Genomic DNA, 14,240 nt, shown 5'->3' on the forward strand with positions numbered 1-14,240 from the left:
GTGGCCCAAGTGTTGTTAACACACAGAGAAAAGGAACAACAAGCCAGTATTGATTTTTCCAAGGCCATAATATGCTTCACTTTTCCATCAAATTGAAGCTAAAGTCATTGTTTCACAGTGTCTGTTTATCCTGCTCGATAGGCAAAAAGCCAGGAAAGAAGACGGAAAGGCTGTAATTGGATGAAAGGCTGGATATCTAGAAGTAAACATCTTCAGCAGCTGTAGAGGGGAACCGACGGCTGTATTAAACCAGTCCACTTGACTTGTAATTCCCTGCTCCACTGGAGAAAGACTGGACGTTTCTATTGACACGGAGGAATTTGAAGGTGAAAGCAGCAGAGACGAGGATGGAGCGAGCGAGAGGCGTCGGACGTGCCTGAGAGGAGGCCGGACGGAGGGAGAACCGAGTGGAACCGAGGAGCAATGAGGAGGTTCTGCCGTGGCGCTGTGACTTTAACCGTGTGGCGCTCATCCCAGCGCCGCTCACGTGTGGGGGGGTTATTGATGGAGCCATCATATCCAGGCTGAACATCTGTAATGAAAGGCTACTCCTCTTATTGGATTCAGCATGAGATGTGTGACTCTCACACGCCTGTAATTGGGCCTTTGTTTTACAGCCACAAGCAGCCCGTGGAGGGCAGACCTGGAGCGTGTGCAGCCGACACACACACACACACACACACACACACACACACCTGGGTGTGTGCACGGGGCTCCTACTGCAGCGCACCACTGTCGGGCTCCTGGACCCCTCTGGTGTGTCAACAGTGCGACGTTTTACTTTGTCAAAGGAGGAAGAACAATCTAAAGATGACGACATGGGTAGAAGGAAAGCTGCAGAAACATTTCCATACATCATCGGATCGGAGGAGTGAGCACTCGGCTACATTAGCATCACGACAGCTTCTCGTTTGAAAGGATTAGAACCAAATCGGTTAAGGGCAACAATAAAGATGCAAAGACAAATTGTGGGTAATTTGTCATAAATGAAGAATAAAGAAGGAAACCTCAGTAATCCGAGTGGAGCCCATGAATCGCCGGGTCCAGGGTGAGAGTCCACCCGGAGATCGGGAGGCACAAGCGGGAGAAAAGGCTCCAGGCAGGTGGGGGTGTCATGGATGCGACCGGCTACGCTACAGCGTGACGTTCCAGGGGCCCCTCTGCACAGATGAAGACAGAGTGCCCCCCCCCTTTATGGCGAGAGCAACGCCGCCGCCGCTGTAGCTGGATGCTAACGCTGTGGAGACGCGTGTGCTTACATCCTGCTGGTTTCATGTGGAATATTGGGGTTATTCTGACGTCCGTCGAACAGACCGTTAAGACTCCTTCTGCAGCCAGGAGGCGCCGCAGCGATGCAGGTCGCATTTCTCTGTCTGGCTGACAGCTTTTTTCAATCTTTCTTTTTATTAGGCGATGTTGAGCAGCGAGCCCCCTAACTCCTCTCATCCCATGAACACTCCATTTGGTGATGGGAATTAATCTCCGTCCAGCATTCTCCGCTGTACAGGAATCCTACGTATTCTTTCATCAAACCTGCCAACGCTGACAACTATAGCATCACTCATCAAAGAGACTGTAAGGTGTGAAATTCCATTATGCAAATATATTCAATCCCATCGCTCAGCACGCAACATCGAAACGTCTCTCTCTGAGGACACCAACGCACGGCACAACCCCATGTTCGCATCGCGCTAACTTGTAATCATATTTACGGGAACTGAGCTCAGTGAGAGGGGCTTTGAAGGCCACACGTGCACGACCCGAATGGAGCCCAGCCAGCAGTCCGGACCAGGAAAAGCTGGATTCCCCGTTGACCTCTGTTCCTCCTCTGGTTTCTCGCCTGTTTCTCCTCTCTGACGGAGGCTCAACAATGTGGAACTCTCGGACCAATTAGAAAATTACTCAGCACATGAAATACTGTAGAAGAATGCGTCATCAATTATCGTAAAGACGCGGGATTCCGCTGCTCAGCAGAACTGCAGCGGCTCCGGCCGCGGCCGTGTTTATTTCCTGCTGCTAACCGTTAGATCATAAGCTGCTGCCAATAATATTAATGAATTATAAATGTTTAAGTGTGCTGAGTGAGAAAAGCAGAGGGAAAACTTATAGACTTGGACTTGCTGGAGCTGAACTCGCCATTACTGAGGACGGTTAATCACAACCCAGCTGACTGATCGAGAAGTATTGACAAAAACGCATTATTGTAATGAAAGTTTCTATCAGTAGCTAATAAATTTAATGTCCAGTGCCGAAGTCTGAAAAAGGCCAGGCTTGTTGGTACAACGACATATTTTAGTTGTGAAAAATCCACAGTCAGGAAATGCTGAGAGATGGTTTGTGTTGAGACGGAAGATGCAGCTGCAGCTTTACCTCCTCTGTCAGGATTTAAAGGAAATGTCGGCCAACAGGCTGAACGGCAGCAGCTTCCAAGATCTGGGAAACCCACTCAGCTCTTGGCTGTTGGGCCCAATCCTGCGTACGTCTTAATGCTCACCTGAGCGACTGACCTCCGTCAGCCTTCGATGCAGATACGTGCGCTAATTACTGTGCACTAAACGAACTGGACTGATGACATCATTTAACAGGGCTGCAAACCGCCTGGAAATTTGTGGAAGAATTTGTGACTGTTCCTTTCATTTTGCTCAGCACAGCTTCCATATTAGAATGATGATGATGTTCCAGCGTTCTGGGTGGGATGTTACACAGGGGCGGTTTGACTGGGATGAATCGCAAAACAAACAACAACAACCAAAATCCAAGCCGTCGACCGGAGCGCTTATCGAGCCGCGCACGCTAACGGGTGGAAAACAGCTTCACTGGCGGAGACATTAACCAACTCAAGAGATAAAAGGGGAAAGATGAGATATTTGACATCTGGAATTCCTTGAGGGCTAATTTGTAGTCCGGTGAAACACACGGATCAGATCCAGTTCAGCTCAAAAACGACGGTCAAAGTGTGGAGGGAGATTTATGGAGCGGAAAGAAATTCTGCATAAAGGTGAACATCACTCACAGCTCTGGGAATTTCATAATGATTTCACAGGTGTGTGTGGAGCCTCACATGATTCTTGTGTGGAAGCCGGAGGTCTTTACCCCGAGTGTGTGTTGGTGGATGCACCGAGGCGTCAGAAGAGGGGGAGGGAAACCAGGAACGAAGGGCAAGAGGAAGAAGGATGGGAAAAGAAAGAGAACCGAGTGGGAGGGATGAAGGGATCAAAGAGGAGGCCGTGTCGAACCACCCTCTCACCGCTGACTCCCCTCTCACAGGTGAGCTCCAGGTTTGTATTCCGAATGAGCACCTTGGCTGGAGAATTGCACTCCACCATCAACAAACCCTGAACCCAAAGGAACCCAAAGGGCCTCCAGCAGCTACGGACGGACGTGCTGAACAAAGCCAAAGTCCAGCCTGAGCAGCCAGTCTTACAGCTGCACGCGAGACAGGTTGGAGACAGAGAGAAGCTGAGGAGATGAAAAATGGAGCAGGCAGATGAGTGTGTGTGTGTGTGTGTGTGTGTGTGTGTGTGTGTGTGTGTGTGTGTGTGTGTGCATCTTTGGCCGGTCCACACCAGGTCTGAGAGTTGACCGGGTTTTTACTTACTGCAGTTTGAAGACGGATAAAGTGCAGACATGCTGCTATTAGAGCTAAACCTGACAGCAAAGTTCTGCAGAGACTCAAGAAGTCGAACTCCTTTTGTTTAAGTCTGAAGCACAACGTTTCAGGGCAGAACAGAGAACCCACTTTATGAAGGTGTCTCTTGTAAATCTGTGTCGAAGACGACTGTAGAGTAGCAAGAAAGCTCCTCATTAGTCCATGTTTTAGTAAGATTCTTATTTTGGGTGGAACTTTAGATGAGAAGAAAACTACTGCTTTTATGTGCTTTTATGTGTAAAGGTGGCGCTATAGCGAGCGATTGGCCATGTCAGAGAAACGTACAACTGGAGTTTGCTACCAGTTATTCTTGTTAATATTCCCTGCAGTTTGCTGGGAAATTTGATGTGGCACTGGGCGTGCTTAATGGGGAACAATTTAATTTAGTGGGGGAAAGGTGGTATATAAAAGTAAAAATTTTCCTTGCTAACTTCTTAAAAGTTGGTTTTTTTAAAAATGAAATTGAATGATTACTGGGCTTTCAAAGGGCTGACAGCTAAAGTGAGCCTTGAACAAAGCCAAGTAAACGTTGCCACTGATTTTCCACTAATATTTTTCTTATAAGATAATAGCTGCAGGCTGAAGCCTTATTTTCCTTTAATGAGAGCTGCTAACAGCTAAACCTGCTGCACTACATTTTTAAAGATCCTGTGCAGAATCTCATCACACATCTGGGCTGTAACTATTTCTGCAGCTCTCATTTTACTGTAATAAACAACAGACAATCCCACAAAAAGGACCGCGACGTCTCCAGTGTCCTCTAAAGACTTTATGATATCCTTCCTTCACATTTACTCTAATCTACAGGATCAAGTTTAATCATGCAAACGTGTGGTTTAATGTGTCCTGCTCCTTTAACCCCCGTCAGGTGCTTTAAAAGCCATCCACCAGTTACTGACTGAATTATTGATAGAGAAGAAGAGGCAGCAGCACTCAACTTTCAAATTGCTCCCTTAAAGAATGTTTGGCCCAAATGTTTCGTACCAATTTGGTCTCAAAAGGCCACAGGAATCCTTGTGTTGAATGGCCGAGTATCGGATGTGAGTCCGAGGATGTGTGTGTGTGGGGGGGGGGGGGGGGGGGGGGGGGGGGGGGGGGGGTCATGGTCACGATCGTGTTCCTGAGGTTTTCTGAGGGTTTGATTGAAGGGCAGCAACATCTCTGACAGCTGCTCAGCGAGCTGCCCGCTCAGATCTGAGGTGGGTGCGTCTCCCAGCTACCGACTTCACGCATCCTTCAGCCTGTTGTTGGTGTTGTTGGTGTTGTTGGTGTTTGGAGCATTGAGCAGACGTCATATTGGTTCTGAGGACGCCGACCTGTCCAAGAACAGCAGCAACTGAGCTGCGCATCTCAGTCCCAAGACGACACCTTTTGTCCTTTGGGTAAATTTTGAAGTGAATTGCAGAACTGTTTCCATTTTCACGCCCCTTCTCCCGTATTGCTGTAGGTTCTCCAGCCTCAGGGATCACGCTCACAGGTTGGTTCATTTTGCTTGTGAAGCAGGTGGAGGAATGGAGCCATACAATGTCATCAATGTGTGCATATTCTCTTGTTTTTCCCTGTCTTCTCCCCGTTTGGTGGCCTGTGCCGTCTGCTGCCTTCACACTCATGGTCCGTCTGGGCTTTCTCACATTTTCTTTTTTAATTGATTCTCTTGTTTGAAAGCCTATTTAACTTGGATTCCCAATAACATGGCTGTGCTGGATTTGCATCTCCTAATGGAAAGCTTTTTGCAGCACGGACTCGTCCTCGTCCCTGACCGTAGTCATCAGCCGTCTAATGGAAGAACACCGATAAGGGCATTTCCCCAAATATGAAACTATTCTTATAAGTTAAAGCCGCACAACCGGTCCAAGAAATCTTTCTGCTGTTATCACAAATGAACGCCGCCTCTCTATCAGCAGCATGATGGCTTTTTCCATCTTTTACAAAGACATCACTGGAGACTTCATGGAGATAGAGAGTAGCGATAAAGAGAGGTAGAGTCCCAGCGAGAGAGAGAGAGAGAGAGATTCATGGAAAAACCTGGGGAGGAGGGGGTGATTAATTGAGCAGGTCAAGTACACTGAAAGGGAAGAAGGATGCTTGTTGATGCTTCCAGCTAATGGGGAAAGACCGTAATGGACAAGCACAAAGCTGATGATTCGTTATCGTAGGAAAGATTCATACAAATGCTTCCAGTCAATATGGAAGCTGTGATCTGAAAGGGCGATAGAGCAGCATTGGTCCGCCTCTGCTTAGTGCTGAAATGTTTTCCAAGCTAATAAAGTCCCAGATCCAAGGCCAATTTATAATCTACCTTTTTGTTCTCCTTGAATCACCCATTCATGCCGAGCCTTTAGAGCCGAGGAACCACTGAGAACGTGAGCATGTAGCTGCACATTAGAGCCTGTGATGAAGCAAAATTCTCATGAAAACTTCTTTATATTTCCATCTTTAGCCAACCAGGACATCAAGTCCACATATATGAAAAAAAGACCAAATGGGAAAAGACGAAATAAGAGATTTGTTGGCGATATCCTTTTATTTCAGTGACAGTGACAAAGCAGAATATATATTGTAACACTTTATTGGGTTCTCCTCACTTCCTGTGTGAAGCTGGAGATGTAGCTACACTGATGTCGATCTAAGCACCCCAGCAGCATTTAGTTCTAATGGGGGGGGGGGCAGAGAGAACCACCGCTGACGTCTGAGGTAGAACCAGACCTCTTCCAGATCCACTTATCTGTGAATCACCGACCTTCTGTGGTCGACCTGGATGATTATTTTGAGCTTAACCAGTACAGCACAAACAAAAGGGAGGGTGGTGTCGTGGTGCATTTGTTATCAATCCAGACAGAATCCCCTTATTTCATTCAGCCTTTATCTCCTTTCAGAGGACAACATTATTAAGGCATAATGCATTTCTCCAAATCTGGTGTTCCTCCTCTCTTTCGGGGAAGGAGGAGGGTTTGCTGCCTGCATCCCCCTGTTTGAAGATACGCCGAGTCATTAATAATGTTCCTTTGCTCTGGTATGATCAAATTTATTTGAGTTTGCTGCCTCAAACAGCTGGGCATCAATTTTCTCTCTGCAGGATTTTCCTGACAAGAAATGAGGCCCACAGAGGAATTAAAGACTGCGTTTTACTCAAGTTCATCTGTCATATAAAGGAAGTGAAGCTTTCATACTTCTGTCAACCCGCTTCTCTTCCAGGAGCACTTCAAACTTTGGCCAGTCGGCCCGGTGTGTCCAGCGGCGGGGTCGCCCCTCAACCGCCATCTTGTGCCCCTCAACCGCCATCTTGTGCCCCTCAACCACCATCTTGTGCCCCTCAGTCACCATCTTGTGCACGGGGTCGCCCCTCAGTCACCATCTTGTGCACGGGGTCGCCCCTCAGTCACCATCTTGTGCACGGGGTCGCCCCTCAGTCACCATCTTGTGCCCCTCAACCACCATCTTGTGCCCCTCAACCACCATCTTGTGCCCCTCAACCACCATCTTGTGCCCCTCAACACCATCTTGTGCACGGGGTCGCCCCTCAGTCACCATCTTGTGCACGGGGTCGCCCCTCAGTCACCATCTTGTGCACAGGGTCGCCCCTCAGTCACCATCTTGTGCCCCTCGTCACCATCTTGTGCCCCTCGTCACCATCTTGTGCACGGGGTCGCCCCTCAGTCACCATCTTGTGCCCCTCAACCACCATCTTGTGCCCCTCAACCACCATCTTGTGCCCCTCAACCACCATCTTGTGCACGGGGTCGCCCCTCAACCACCATCTTGTGCACGGGGTCGCCCCTCAGTCACCATCTTGTGCACGGGGTCGCCCCTCAGTCACCATCTTGTGCCCCTCGGTCACCATCTTGTGCCCCTCGGTCACCATCTTGTGCACGGGGTCGCCCCTCAGTCACCATCTTGTGCCCCTCGGTCACCATCTTGTGCCCCTCAGTCACCATCTTGTGCCCCTCAACGACCATCTTGTGCACGGGGTCGCCCCTCAGTCACCATCTTGTGCCCCTCGGTCACCATCTTGTGCCCCTCGGTCACCATCTTGTGCACGGTCGATCTGCCTGTCAGAGGGAGAGAAAACGTTGACATTACAGTTCAAGTCCAGTAATTGATGCTTTGATTTGCGATGAAGTGAGTGACAGTGGAAGATAAGTCTTATCGGGGTCAAGTGTCCATTTCTGTTCATCAAAAGAGCACGTTTGTGCATGAGAACGGGCACGTTTGTTCTGGTAATTGGACTCGCTCGGACGGTGTTTGATGCTGAGCAGAAGTTGTAAATGAAGGAAGTGCATCCCCAAAAATGTTGCTCCTGAAACAGAGGGATTAGAACTCCAGATGAACTCAAGCGTGAGTGGAGCGGTTCAGCAGACCCTTCATCTTCTGCTTTCCTTGGGTGTGTTCACGTGCACACGGCCGTGCGCTGCCCCCCCCCCCCCCCCCCCCTGCCTATAGTCCACCTAAATTGCATTCTCTATCATTTGGATTCTCCAGGCTGCAAAATCATTTAGGAATGAGATTTAAAACAGCAATAAGAATAAATCAGAGAGGGGGTGGAGGTGGTGGAGGTGGGGGAGGGTCAACAGGAGGGATTATAACATTCTTTTGTTGGAGGTTGCTCCAAATCATAACTGAGCTTTTGTAAACATCACGGTGGAGACGAACTGCTAGTCAGTGTTTTATGATTCCAGCCCGCCTCACTGGAAGCGGCATTTTCTCCACTCGGAATCCTTCTTCCAGGATAATTATCCATTGTAGATGCCCGCTCTCAGATAATGACTGCCTCACCACCAAGATAGGAAATTAACAGGGACCCAGTGTGCTGCCAGCACAATGGAGGGACTGCCCCCTGGATCACACAGCTAATTTTAACCAAGAAGAGATTTGGGGGAGCTGTTGTTAATGCTCCCCCCCCCCCCCCCCCCCCCCCCCAGCTTATAAGGAATAACATAATTTCATTTCATGTATGATATCATCAGCAAGAGAAAATGAAACATAATGTCTGATGGGACTGCGCTTGATGAATTGAATGGCAACAGCGCCCCCTTGTGAAGCCAATCGGCCGCTTTTGGATCTTTTTTCACTCCTACAGCAAAGCTGAGGCCACAAACTGTCAGAACACCTTCGACTCGCTTAAACCTGCTGAAAAAGATGATCGTTCATATCCAGACTGATAAAAAGGAAAATGGTAATTTGCTGTTATGTTAAGGTCCAGGCTGGTGCGCGGTTTATGGCCACCCTACAGGAGCCGGCAGATAAAAGAGCTGTTGGAATAAAGTGCAATTATAGCTGGTGTTATGTCCACAGCAGGATTCCCATAAGTGATTAGTGCAGCAGGGCCCAGCTTTAATTAGTGCAGCAAGTATTAACACGTTTGTTTAGGGTCGTGCTGCTGATCACAGACGTGTAATTATGCGATAGTTCGGGCCGTTTTCAGCAGCTTTTACAGTAACAACTTACGGACATTTTCCTCATTCAATTGAAACACTTGTTGGGAGCAGGCGCGAGGCCAAAAATGGGAGCTAATTTACATGTATTCCACCATCCGTCTTTCAAGGAAATCACACAGCATAATCAAGTTAACGTAACCTTAACAGGCTTGTTAACAGGTGTGTGTGTGTGTGGGGGGGGTCTACTCTGCTATTCTGTTCACGCTACATAGCATTGCAGCTTGCAACAATTTATAGCTCAGTTCCACTCCATATAATCCCTATTACCAGATGCTTAAGACTTCTCAGAGCAGTTTGCTGTTGTTACCCCCCAAGAACTGTTAATCGCGGGAGGGGACGGATGGCTTGATTTGTGAAATTTAGATTGTGCGCGTAACACCTGGAGGGCGAAGCGGCTGGACGAGGGTGACTTTGGTGGTGATCCATATGGGCACAGTCTCCTTGTGACTTCATGAGCCTGCATCTCCATCTTAAATCATGGCTCCTTTAAGCCTGATTTATGGGACTCAGGATATGCAAATCTCAGTTTAAATGTAAAAGGATGCCAGATGCTGAATCACCTCCACACTCAGGGGCATCACGATATATATTAATGAGCAGTTTTGTGTGTGTTTGTACATAATTATTCCCTCTGTGTCTCCAAAATGAGGCTTTCTCTTCGCCCGGCCCATCAACAGGCAGCGTATTATAGAGTATATTGACGAATTAAATGGCTATCAAAAGCAGACTTCAGCTTGGTACATTAATCAATACTAATAACCCAAGCGCGCATTCTTGCATTCATCTCAGTGACAGTATTAATATGTGAGCGTGTAAAGCCAGCTCGTGCTGTTCATCAGGTGTGCGGGACGGTGGGATGGATAACTTCATTATCCTCATCTAATCGGACAGGCTGTTGCCGTGTGCCCCCACCACTCGGTGCCAGGCTCATTTACATGCTGCCGGCGAGGGAGGCGGTGGGGAGGGCAAACCGCCTCGCTCAGAGAGGCGGCCATCGCTGCTTTGAAGTGTTTACGCGTAGCCTCGGTTCCACCGGCAGGACACATTCACCGTGTTTACGCTTGGGAAAACTTGGGAATCTGATTCCGAGATGACATGTTGAGGGTGTCCGGGGAGTTCATTATAGATTTTGTGTTCTTACATTTTGCCCCCAGTGGATTTGTGACGCCCAGCAGCTCGATGCTGGGGGAGCCGTTGCTGCTCGGCCTCCGGCCCCCTGCTGGGATGGAGCAGCCATACATCACCTGTGAGACAGTGACCCACAAAGGCAACAGAATCAATACAACCTTTGTTCAAGCTCCACGTCTGTGCCTCACCTTGCTTCGGTCTCCACCTCCTGAGCTTCTTTTCTCACTCAAATCCCGTCTCCCCGTCTCTGCTCACATTTCAGGGCGCTTCTCTCTCCACCTCTTTCTCCCCCAGCGTGACAACGGTTATCAGTGTCTGACAACAGCCCCCGTCAATATTATCTCCCTGTGCCCTCCTGCCCGGCCCGGGTGAACATCCCGATACACAGCGCAGCTCTAAGCCTTGACAGGAGATTGGAAAAAGAGAGGAGCCCTTCAGAAAGAAAAGACAGAAGCATTTCCAAAGGCCATTACGCTTGTTAGTGCAGCCCGGCCCATCACACACGAATGCAAACTTTTATCTTTTTCCAAATGGGCTGTGTGAATCAAAGTGAGGAGGTATGAATGTTGTCCAAACAGACAGTTTCAATGATGGAGCGCCTCGCGCGGCACCCACAACCCATTTCAGGCAGCGCTGCAAATGCTATTAGGGAGACAGAGGGAGCTCCGGGGAGTAGTTCTCAGTAATTAAAGCGGAGCGTCAATGTCACTGATACCTGTTTACGACCCTAAAGAGGACACGTTCCTGTACTAAAGTGTTTTGGCTTCATTTATTACTGCCGGTTATGATTATGAACTGCTGCCACAGAGGACGGAGAGTTTGTCCTGGGAAATGATACAATCATCTGTCACATTCCCCCCCAGACGTGATCGCTCATGTTAGACGTTAAATGATGGATGGATGGATGGGTGGATGGATGGATGGATGGATGGATGGATGGATGGGTCGATGGGTGGGTGGGTGGCTGGATGATGGATGGATGGGTCGATGGGTGGGTGGGTGGGTGGATGGATGGATGGATGGATGGATGGATGGATGGATGGATGGATGGATGGTGGGTGGATGGATGGATGGATGGGTCGATGGGTGGGGGTTGGTGGATGGATGGTGATGGATGGATGGATGGATGGGTGGGTTGGATGGATGGGTGGGTGGGTGGGTGATAGATGGATGGGTGGGTGGATAGATGGATGGGTGGGTGGGTGGATAGATGGATGGATGGATGGATGGCTGGGTGGATGGCTGGCTGGGTGCTGCTGGCTGGCTGGGTGGCTGGATGGCTGGCTGGCTGGCTCGCTGGCTGGATGGATGGCTGGGTGGGTGGCTGGATGGATGGATGGCTGGATGGGTCGATGGGTGGGTGGCTAGATGGGTGGTGGTGGATGGATGGCTGGATGGATTGGGTGGGTGGCTGGCTGGGTGGGTGGGTGGCTGGCTGGGTGGGTGGGGGCTGGATGGGTCGGTGGGTGGCGGCTGGGTGGGTGGGTGGCTCGCTGGATGGCTGGCTGGCTGGCTGGCTGGCTGGGTGGGTGGCTGGCTGGCTGGCTGGCTGGCTGGATGGCTGGCTGGATGGCTGGCTGGCTGGCTGGCTGGCTTGGTGGGTGGGTGGCTCGCTGGCTGGCTGGCTGGCTGGGTGGGTGGCTGGCTGGCTGGCTGGCTGGCTGGCTGGCTGGCTGGCTGGGTGGGTGGGTGGGTGCTGGCTGGCTGGCTGGCTGCTTGGCTCGCTCGCTCGCTCGCTCGCTCGCTCGTCGCTCGCTCGCATCGCTCGCTCGCTCGTACGCTAGATCGCTCGCTCGCTCGCTAGATCGCTCGCTCATAGATAGACGACTGAGGCCACTGGATCACATTATGCAGGGTTCATTCAGCCAAGTATTGATCTTCAAGTGTATTGTGTGTGTGTGTGTGTGTGTGTGTGTGTGTGTGTGTGTGTGTGTGTGTGTGTGTGTGTGCGTGTGTGTGCGTGTGCGTGCGTGCGTGTGTGCGTGTGTGTGCGTGCGTGTGCACGGGAGGCTGGGCCCCTTCTGGAAGAGCAAATCTGACATAAAACTCCATCAGCTGCTGCTTTAAGAACCGAAACTGATGCTTTTCGTGATGCTGCTGCGCTGCTGCGCTGCTGTGCTGTTGTGCTGCTGTGCTGCTGCGCTGCTGTGCTGTTGTGTGTGTTGTGCTGCTGTGCTGTTGCGCTATTGTGCTGTTGTGCTGCTGCGCTGCTGTGCTGTTGTGCTGCTGTGCTGCTTGCTGCTGTGCTGCTGTGCTGTAGTGCTGTTGTGCTGTGTGCTGTTGTGCTGTTGTGCTGCTGTGCTGCTGTGCTGTTGTGCTGCTGTGCTGTAGTGCTGTTGTGCCGCTGCGCTGCTGCGCCGCTTTGCCGCTGCGCTGCTGTGCTGTTGTGCTGCTGTGCTGCTGTGCTGCTGCGCTGCTGTGCTGTTGTGCTGCTGTGCTGCTGTGCTGTTGTGCTGCTGTGCTGTGTGCTGCTGTGCTGTTGTGCTGCTGTGCTGTTGTGCTGTTGTGCTACTGCGCTGCTGCGCTGCTGCGCTGCTGCGCTGTTGTGCTGTTGTGCTGCTGTGCTGCTGTGCTGTTGTGCTGCTGTGCTGCTGTGCTGCTGTGCTGTTGTGCTGCTTTGCTGCTGTGCTGTTGTGCTGCTTTGCTGTTGTGCTGCTTTGCTGCTGTGCTGCTTTGCTGTTGTGCTGTTGTGCTGCTTTGCTGCTTGCTGCTGTGCTGTGCTGCTGTGCTGTTGTGCTGCTTTGCTGCTGTGCTGTGCTGCTGTGCTGCTGTGCTGCTTTGCTGCTGTGCTGTTGTGCTGCTGTGCTGCTGTGCTGTGTGCTGCTGTGCTGTGCTGCTGCGCTGTTGTGCTGCTGTGCTGTGTGCTGTGCTGCTGTGTGCTGTGCTGCTGTGCTGTTGTGCTGCTTTGCTGCTTGCTGCTGTGCTGCTTGCTGCTGTGCTGCTTTGCTGTTGTGCTGCTTTGCTGTTGTGCTGCTTTGCTGCTTTGCTGTTGTGCTGCTGTGCTGCTGTGCTGTTGTGCTGCTGTGCTGCTGTGCTGCTGTGCTGCTTTGCTGCTGTGCTGCTGTGCTGCTGTGCTCTCCAGAAACATTCATGTGATAGATCCTTGAAAGATTTCAATAATTTCATCAGGTGTAATTATTGGGCCCATATTTGCACAGGAACCAGGATGTTTCCACCTTTTATCAGTATTTTATGAGGGACATAAAAGGCATAAACACAGATTAGCTGCATTTTAACCATTTTAATCGTGTACGTTCCAACGATGCTCAAATCCGCAGCGTCGTGTTGCAGCTCACTCCCACGGGTGGGTCGGAGCGCCTGCGTATCCAGAATATAAACATGTGTGCTCAGAACGGACCAAATACAAACCAGGACCAGTGACAGACGTGCACGTCTCCCCCAAGGCCACGTGCACAGTCAAAGAAGCAAAAGGTCGTCCTTTCATTCTAATAAAAATGAGAGAGAGAGAGAGAGAATGTTGGTGGAAGGAGGAGGAGGAGGAGAAGGAGGAGGAGAAGGAGAAGGAGGAGAAGGAGGAGAAGGAGGAGGAGAAGGAGGAGAAGGAGGAGCAGAGATGATGGCAACATTCACCATGCTGCTGACCATTCATTCAACTCACATGAATAAATCACCAAACACACGAGAGGGAGCAAAAGAAGGTTACGGTTACAGCAGCAGAGCATGATGGGTAACAGCACAAAAGAGTCACTGCGTCACGTCTACGAGGTTCCTCGTGCTGACCGCTGGGCTTCAGGAACAGTCTCAGCCTACAGCCAACCAGGAGTGCACGGAGGAGGGATGTGCACGACATAAGTGGCCAGAAAAAAGGACGGAACCATTATGGTAGAAAACAGAGAGATGGAGGTGGAGGAAGGGAGGCTGGAGGGGAAGTGCTGAAGAAAGAGCGCTGAGTTACAGAAGAACTGGAGCCTGAGGTGGAGAGGAGGAGGGTAGGAGTGCTGGGTGGGGGGGGGGGGGGGAGGGAGGGAGGGCGGGAGGGAGGGAGGGCGGGAGGGAGGGAGGGAGGG

Source organism: Takifugu flavidus, chromosome 5 (assembly GCF_003711565.1).
Source record: "Takifugu flavidus isolate HTHZ2018 chromosome 5, ASM371156v2, whole genome shotgun sequence".
NCBI classification, from domain to species: domain Eukaryota; kingdom Metazoa; phylum Chordata; class Actinopteri; order Tetraodontiformes; family Tetraodontidae; genus Takifugu; species Takifugu flavidus.